This window comes from Phocoena phocoena, chromosome 6 (assembly GCF_963924675.1).
Source record: "Phocoena phocoena chromosome 6, mPhoPho1.1, whole genome shotgun sequence".
NCBI lineage: Eukaryota > Metazoa > Chordata > Mammalia > Artiodactyla > Phocoenidae > Phocoena > Phocoena phocoena.
Window position 1 is genome coordinate 95,122,510 of NC_089224.1, and position 9,059 is coordinate 95,131,568.

The window sequence follows — 9,059 nt, forward strand, 5'->3', positions numbered from 1 at the left end:
AATCCAGAAACCCGATTTAGTCTTTGTTGTCGGGGAACTTCCTAAGCAAGTGACGTGTCAGTGGAGATCTGAGAAAGCCTATTCAGGAAATGGAGATGATGAAATATTCCTGGCACTGGAAACAGCAAGTGCAAAGGCCCTGAGGCAGGGCAAGGAGTCTGGTGCTTTGGGTAGATAGGGGCCAGCTCAGGCAGGGCCTCGTAGGTCAGCTAAGGAAACAATTATTATGACTGCTATTACTATTGTTCGGAATGTGAAAGACAGCAGAGTCTTTGCAGACCATCTGACCCACCCCTTTACTGTTCAGCCGGGAAAGACTGAGCCAGAGAGGGGCAGATATTTGCCTAAGGTCACAGCCAGCCAGCGGCACAGCCAGGACTAGAACCCAAACCTCCACATTCTCTGGCCAGTACTCCCTTCCACTGCTTAGACGTACTTGGATTAAAAAAAAAAAAAAAAAAAAAATCTGATTTTAGTGAACCTGTACAGCCCAGGACAAAAGGCAGGACAGAGCAGCCTGTTCCTACCTGTCTTAAAGCCTCTCTCAGCCCCAGATGATGACGCCTGCCTGGGTGGAGAGCCAGTGAAGGATTACCGACCCAGTGCACAGAAAACAAATTCCTCAGCCTAAAGTCTAGAGGCTGGGCGCAGCTTCTTGCCCCAGACGGAACGGATTCCAGACACGCAACCTGTTCAGCTAAAACCTGAGGGGCCAGAGTTCAGAGTGCTGCCAAGTTGTTGCTGAGGGACGGACTTGGCTGGTGAATCTGGGGACAAGCCCTAGAAGAAGTTTGTCAAGGAAATGAATTTAAGTCAGTCCGGAACTTAGGGAGACCCGTCCAAAGACCCTCTCACTTTGCAGATAGGTAGACGGAGGCCCAGAGAGGGGCGGGAACTCATCCAGAGTCGCGCAGGGAGCCACTGGCATAGCTAAGACTAGAACAAAGGGCCCACAGCGTTTTCCATTTCTGGAAGCCGAAGTTGGGGCCTCTGGCTGCAGGCCTGAATTGCTCACTCTCCCTCCCCACCTCCAGGGTTCGGTGAGGCCAAAGTCCAGGTAGCCTTCTGCTAGAGCGACATCTCTACCCCTGCGGTATGCAGCGGAACCTCCCGCGCCAGTCCCCGGGGCACACGACCCACCTGCCTCGCGGGGAAGCCGGTCAAGAAAGAAGCCGCAGCCGCACGCCCGCTCGGGAAAGGGGGCCGCAGTTCAGCGACGACCCTTTTCTCCCGTGTTCCAGCACTCCGCCTGTCTCTTCCGCCTCGCCTCGGCCCGCCCCCTACGCCTCGCCTCGCCCCGCCCCTACGCTTCGCCCCGTCCCCTACGCCACGCCTCGCCCCGCCCCGCCCCCTCCACTTCTTTCTGTCCTCTCCGCTCGCTTCCGCTGCAACTTCACCTTCCTCAACGCGGAACTCTAGTCCCCCCTCACCGAGCTCCTTTGCCCTCCCCGTCCCTGCCGTGACCCTCTCTGCCCCTTCTGAAGACCCACTCCTCCTCCCAAGGATCCGGACACCGCCCCCCACTCCCCGGAGGTAACCAGCCTGATTTGGGAGGGGGGAATTTGGGTCCCGGTCTGGCTTACTGAGTGCTGGGTAAACTTGGGCAAGGCGCTGCCCCTCTCTGGTCTGAGTCCCCCGTCGGTACTAGGAGGGAATTGCTTTCAGGTGGAAACCTGTCTTAACCCAAGACAATTTGCTGAGGGTAGAGTCCTCTGCAGTAACCTGCTGATTTTTTTTTTCTTTTGATGAAAAAAAAGTTGTCGTTCATCTCAAAAACGTTTGAAAATACAAAGTGTACAAAGTGAAAAGCAAAAGCCCAACCTCATTCGTTCACTAACTGCTTATTGAACATCTACTCTGTGCCTGACCCTGTTCTTCATGGAGGATATAGCGAGAAATAAGACGGGGTTCCTGCCTTCATGCAACATGGCATGGCAGACAAAAATCAAGGTTTCAGAAGTGGTAAGAGCTATGGAGGTAGAAAACAATGGTTTTATGAGCAGTGACGAGGGACCTCTTTGGATGAACCAGTTAGGGGAGGAGCAAAAGATCTGAATGGCAGCCAGGTGAAGCTTAAGGACCAGTGCTGCTGAGCAAGGGCAATGGCCTCCCCATTTCCCAACCACCTCCCAGGGATTGCTGCAGTTTTGGTTGTTATGCTATCAGACATTTTTCTAGGAGCACACAAATATGCATGCAATCTTCTTTCTTCCTTCCCTCCACCCACCCCCTTTTTTTAAAATAAAAACAACACATCCTCCTATATGCCAAGGCTGGTCTGTTCATTTCATTCAGAACTGCCTTACCCTCACGGGGCTCAGGCCTGTGAGGAAACACAAAGGTCAGAGTCTCAGACCTTGGCTGGCAAGGGAGAGCCTGACTCCAGGCCTTTCTTTCTCTGAGTAACTTTTTCAGCTGAGAAAAGGGAGCCTTGCATGTCACAGGAAAGCCAGTGAGAGGTCCTGCTATTTTGAAACAAGCTTCTTTTTGATTCATCAGTTCAAAAATGGGTCCACTTTCTGGGTATAGTTTCCTTCCTAAGGCAGATGACAAATTCCTAGGGGGTTTCATCCTTTGATCTACCCTGTGTGGACTCTGGCCTGGTGATTGCTCCTGGAGGGACCTGGCATGTCACAATACTGGCTACTGGCTTAGGTTATTTCTCTTTGAGAAACCAAGCTTCTTACATGAGGGCTTTTTCCTTGAGATTCTCATCCAAAAGCACTAAGTAAACCCAGGCTGGGCCCACCACACACACATCTCTCTCTCTTTAAAATTTCATTTAGGGAATTCCCCGGTGGTCCAGTGGTTAGGACTCCATGCTTGCCAAGGGTGCGGCTTCAGTCCCTGGTCAGGGAAGATCCTGCAAGCTGCGTGGCGTGGCCAAAAAAAAAAAAAAAAAAAATCAAATTTCATTTACTTATTTTTTAACTTTTATTAAAATATACATAGAGAAAAGTGCAAAGAAGTGTATATGTCCTTGAATTTTTACAAAGTGAACATACCTATGCAGTCAGCACCAAGACCAAGAAAAAGAACATCTCCAGAACCCTGGTGTCCCTGTCCTCCCCAAGTCACTTACTCCCATGAAGGGGAACCACTACGCTGACTTCTAAACTTGTGGTTATACTTGTCTTTGAACTGTATCTAAATGGAATAATACAGCATGCACTCTTTTGTCTTGCTTCCTTTGCTCAAAATTTTAGTTGTAAGATTCATCCACGTTGCTTTGAGTAGTTACAGGTCATTCATTCTCCTTCCTGTGATGTTCCATTATACGAATACCCCCCATTTTATTGTTGATGGGCATTTGGATTATCTCCAGTTTTTGGTTATTACAAATATTAGAAAATGTTGCTATGGACATTCTTGCACACATCTTTTGGTCACATGTGTACACATTTCTGTTGGGTAAATCCCTAGATGTGGAATCACTAGGCTATACATACGTGTATGTCCAGTTTCAGTAGATGGGGCAAGTTTTCTGAAGTGGTTATACCAGTCGTGTGAGATTCCACTTGCTCCACGGTCTCAAAAATTGGCATTGTTGGGCTTCCCTGGTGGTGCAGTGGTTAAGAATCCTGCCAATGTAGGGGACATGGATTTGAGCCCTGGTCCGGGAAGATCCCACGTGCCATGGAGCAGCTAAGCCCGTGCACCACAACTACTGAGCCTGCGCTCTAGAGCCCGCGAGCCACAACTACTGAGCCCGCGTGCCACAACTACTGAGCCCACGTGCCACAACTACTGAAGCCCACGCACCCAGAGCCCATGCTCCACAACAAGAGAAGCCACCGCAATGAGAAGCCCGTGCACCACAATGAAGAGTAGCCCCTGCTCACCACAACTTCCGCTCACCACAACTTCCACGCACAGCAAGGAAGACCCAATGCAGCCAAAAATAAATAAATAATTTTTTTTTTATGGTACGCGGGCTTCTCACTGTTGTGGCTTCTCCCGTTGCGGAGCACAGGCTCCGGACGCGCAGGCTCAGTGGCCATGGCTCACAGGCCCAGCCACTCCGTAGCATGTGGGATCTTCCCAGACTGGGGCACGAACCCGTGTCTCCTGCCTTGGCAGGCGGACTCTCAACCACTGTGCCATCAGGGAAGCCCAAATAAATTAATTTTTAAAAAATTGGCATTGTCTATTTTTAAAAAAATTTTAGGCATTCTGATAGATGTATGGTGGAATCTCATTATGGTTTTAATTTTAATTTCTCCGTTGACTAGTGAAGATAACACCTTTTCATGTGTATTGGCCAAGTTTTCACTTAATTTACATGAATAACACATGAATATATCCTTGTTAGATAAAATACATGAATATAAAAATGCACTTCAAGCTAAGGTAATACATAAAAGGAGAAAGTCCCTCTAAAAGTAATCCCTCACCTCTACCCCTTGCAATCCCTCCCCAACTTTTGAGCACTGGGTTTGGAGTTAGGAGACCTATATCCAGCCTTGGTCTGCCACTGACTTGTGTGAATTTGAACAAGTCCCCTTTCTGAGTCTGTCTCTCATCTATAGAATTAGAGTGGTTACTTAGTAACCTAAGTGGTTACTTAGGTTACTAAGGACCTCTTTACTTTGATAGTCTGAGCACTGTTTCCGTGATTACAAGAAACTCCATGTGTTGGGAATGGCCATTTGCCCGCATATCCATCTCCTTAGTAATTGGATTATTCGCTCCATCTTCCTTAGTAATTGAGCCCCTGAGTTTTAGCTGAGTACAGGGCTGCCCCACCAGGCTCTGTTTTCCAGCCTCCCTTACACAACTAGGTGTGACCTTGTGAGTAAGTTCAGACAAGGGCAGAATGGTGTGTACAACTTTCAGGTTGGGCCCTTGTAAAGAAGCGTCATGCCCTCCATTTGCCCTTCTCTTTCAGCTGACTGAAAAGAGGACCTGATGGTGGGAACTGGACCCACCATCTATGATCACGAGATAGAAGCGGAGATGTGTGGAGGATGACAGAACGAGGCAGGAGCCATGACCCACCACCCCAAACATAGCCTGGACTACTTAGAGGGAAACGTATTTCCATCTTAAGTTACTGTTATTTTGGCTTTTGTTATAATTACTACACATGAATCCTGACTAACACAGGGTGACGGGGGAATGACTTTAAATTGGGTGTCAGGGTAGGTTTCTTTGAGGACGTGACACTTAAACCAAGATCTTAACAATGAAAAGGAAACAGCCATACAGATTTTGGAGGAAAGCATTCCTGGCAAAGGGGACGACCACAGGTGCAAAAGCTCTGAGATCCCACCAGCCGTCTGTGTAAGGAGGGAGACCTTGTCAATCATGGTGCCACATCTCCCATTCCATTGTTTATAGGGACTGAACGGAGAGGCTGGTTATGTGACCTGAGCAGGGCCAATCAGAGACCTCCAGAGATTTGCTATGTGAATAATGGGATAGAAAGGATCTTTCTCTGGGATTAAGGACCATCTAAGGATCATGTTGCTGTTAAGTGGCAAAAGCCCATTTTAGAATAAAGGCAAGCTGAGGCAAACACATACGAGAACTAGGAAGGGACAGAGGTCTCCATGAGAGCCTTTGACCCTAGATCCAGCTACACTTGACCTTATTACAGCCCAATTATGGAGACCAATTACTTCCTTTTTTGTTACTGAATTAAGTTTCTGTCACTGGCAACCAAGAGTACCCAGAACAATGCAGAATATAGGGTGTTGTAAGTCGCAGGCCCTGATATGTGGAATTGGCCGGCAGAGTCCACATGGGGCATATAATAGGTCAGGACTCCCCCTTCCCTAGTTGGGAAATTGGTAGTAAAATGTTTGGTTAAAATGCCTGTTGTTTTGGGGGACCCTCAACCATAGGCCCACTGAGGTAGTTTTAGGGACCTTTTTTTTTTTAAATTTATTAATTAATTTATTTATTTTTGGCTGCTCTGGGTCTTCGTTGCTGCGCACAGGCTTTCTCTAGTTGTGGCAAGGGGGCTACTCTTTGTTGTGGTGCGTGGGCTAACTCATTGCGGTGGCTTCTCGTTGCGGAGCACGGGCTCTAGGGCACGCGGGCTTCAGTGGTTGTGGCACGCGGGCTCAGTAGTTGTGGCTCAAGGGCTCTAGAGTGCAGGCTCAGTAGTTGAGGCGCACAGGCTTAGTTGCTCCGCGGCATGTGGGATCTTCCTGGACCAGGGCTCGAACCCGTGTCCCCTGCATTGGCAGGTGGATTCTTAACCACTGCACCACCAGGGAAGCCCAGTTTTAGGGATCTTAGAGAAACAAAAAGTGAGGACGATGGAATGTGTAGGCTATTTGTGGTGGCCTTCAGGATGTCCCAGAGACAAGCTACCGTCCACGCTGGCACATCTGAGAGGGAAATAAAAAAATCAAATCTTGTTGAGAGAGGCCCTTAATGCTCACCAAATGCCTGGAAATCTGAGAATAAAATGTCTTGTTGATTGTTAAAAACTGAGTTCTCTGCCCAAAGATAAAATTACGACTCGCAAGAAGAAGGCACACAGCAGGAGACGGGGACTGTGGAGGAGCCAGGCCCCCCAGGACCACCCAGATCCCTCCAGCTGCCTGCCTGGTCATTACTGCCTTTGTAGACAAAGCATAGTGGGGTGGGGGTGGAGCAGACAGTAGGCTGGTACCTCAGGTGCCGAGTCCTGACTCCAGAGGGTGCCACTCACATAGACCTTGATGCCTGAAGGCAACCCCATTACTGGAACTACTAATAGCATAATGTTAGGGCCATAATTTTGTTAGTTTATTAGGAGGTGGTATGGCACAGTGGGTAAGGGTAGAGGCCTTGGAGTTGGGCTATGTGAGTTCAAGTCCCAGCTCTGCTCTTTTTGGTGACTGGGGTTCTAGACCCAGTTCTGCCACAAACTTGTTGAGTGGCCTTGGGAGAGTCACATAAACTCTGTCGATAGAGCTTCCTCATTGCAAACCCAAGCTCAATTTAGGATACCCCTTCCAAGCTTTCCCACCTCAGTAAATGGCCTATCAGCCACCCAGGAGCTCAAGCCAAGTTCGTCCTTGACATCTAATCTACCTTCTAAATCCATTCCCTTCTCCATCCCCACTGCCACCACTCAGTCTAGGCCACATTTCTTATTTGCACTTTGCCACAGTGCTGTCAAAATGCTTTTATAAAATGCAAATCAAGAGCCACTCATTCCCCTGACTAAAAGCCTTCAGATGGCTTCCCTTTCTCCGGGAATAATGAGAAGGCTCTCCATCTTCCTTCAGCATGGCTTCTGAACCCCTGCACGGTCTGGCCCTGGTGTCTCTCTGCTCAGTTCAGGCCTCTCTTCCCCATCCTTCCCTGTGTTCCAGCCACGCCAGCCTTCCAGCTCATTTTAGCCCCAGGGTTCCCTCTGCCGGGAATGCCCTTCCCTAAACATGTCTCAGCTTGGTGGCTCATTCTCCAGGTCTAGGTTTAAATATCAGACCCTCGGGGAAGTATTTTCTGATCTTCAAACCAGGTCAGGCCAGGTGTGGCCTTCACAGCACCTGTCACATCATTGGTAACAGGTCCGCCTCTTGGTTCTCCTCAGGGAGAATCATCATCACTCCACTCAAAGTTTACCCCTGGGGGCTCTCGACACAGTTACGTGCTCCCCGAGGGCTGTTTGTACTTAAAAGGCAGTGTCTATCTCCCATCTCCATGTGCCTAGAACAGAGCCAGGCCCCCATATGTGCTTGGCAGTGATGAATGTAGGATGGCCTTGAAGGATGTTCCCTTCCACACTAACCAGAAATGAGCTCAGGGGCCAGGGGCCAGGGGCCAGGAAGCCAAGAAACTAAGGTGGCGGAAGGGTCTGGTGTGGCCCAAGCCCTGAGACCCATCAATGGCTGATCTCCCATGAATGTTTCGGGCCTCTAGGTGACTCTTCAAGTCCCAAAGGCTGAGGACAGAATGAGATCAGATCTTCAGTTAAGTCGGCCACAGCTCTGGGGAAAACTAGCAGGAGTTAGAGGGGAGCTACTTCTGACTCATATAATTCCAAATTTTATAACATCCAAACTAACCTTGCTTTGACTCTAGAGTTGGGATTCTGTCACTTTGCAGACAGGTGGACTTGCAAACTGGCACCTCCTTAGCTGGGCCTGAACTTTCACTGGGGGGAAACATTATGTCGCGTCACCCTCAGAATGAATGGAAACCAGCTGCCCAAGCCAGAAACCCATGAAGGCATCTCTGTTGCCTCCCATTCCCTCCCTCAATCCCCCCAATGTGAAAGAATCAGCAAAATCTTCTTATTCTATCTCCAGAATGTATTCTGAATATATTCTGCTTCCTTCTCTCTCCACTGCCACCACCCTGGTCCAGGCCACTGTCTTTGCTCCAGGGGGTCACCAACGGTCTCCCGACCAGGCTTTTTCTGGCTCACCCCTCCATTTTTATTTTTTATTTTTTTGCGGTACGTGGGCCTCTTACTGTTGTGGCCTCTCCCGTTGCAGAGCACAGGCTCCAGATGCGCAGGCTCAGCGGCCATGGCTCACGGACCCAGCCGCTCCACGGCATGTGGGATCTTCCTGGACCGGGGCACGAACCCGTGTCCCCTGCATCGGCAGGCGGACTCTCAACCACTGCGCCACCAGGGAAGCCCCACACCCCTCCACTTTTTTCACAGGAGCAGAATGGGGGAAATTGGAACACATGTAAGTCCTGGTTAAGATCCTTCAGATGGCCTTCTATCAGATGCAAAATAGAACCCAAGTTTCCTACAAGGTGCAGGATATACCTTTCCAACCTCCAGTCCTGCAGCCCACCTTCCTCTTCCTCATCTGGCTCCCAGCGGCCCTGCCAAGCTCCTCCCACTGCAGGAGCCTGTGCACTCCGTCATTCTCGCAGCTTCTGGTGTCTGCTTCCCTCTGCCCTCTGTAAGGGTCTTTCCTTGTCCCTCAACCTCATGGAGGGCTCCTCAAGTGAGGCCCATCATCTGTTACTCTCTGTTTCAGACCCTTTCTTCCCCTAGAAGCACTATTACAATGTATAACTGCCTTGTCTGTTTTCTTGTTGTTTTCTGTCACCCCTGTTCTCCTTGTATAGATTCCACTCAGAGACAAGCTGAGGTC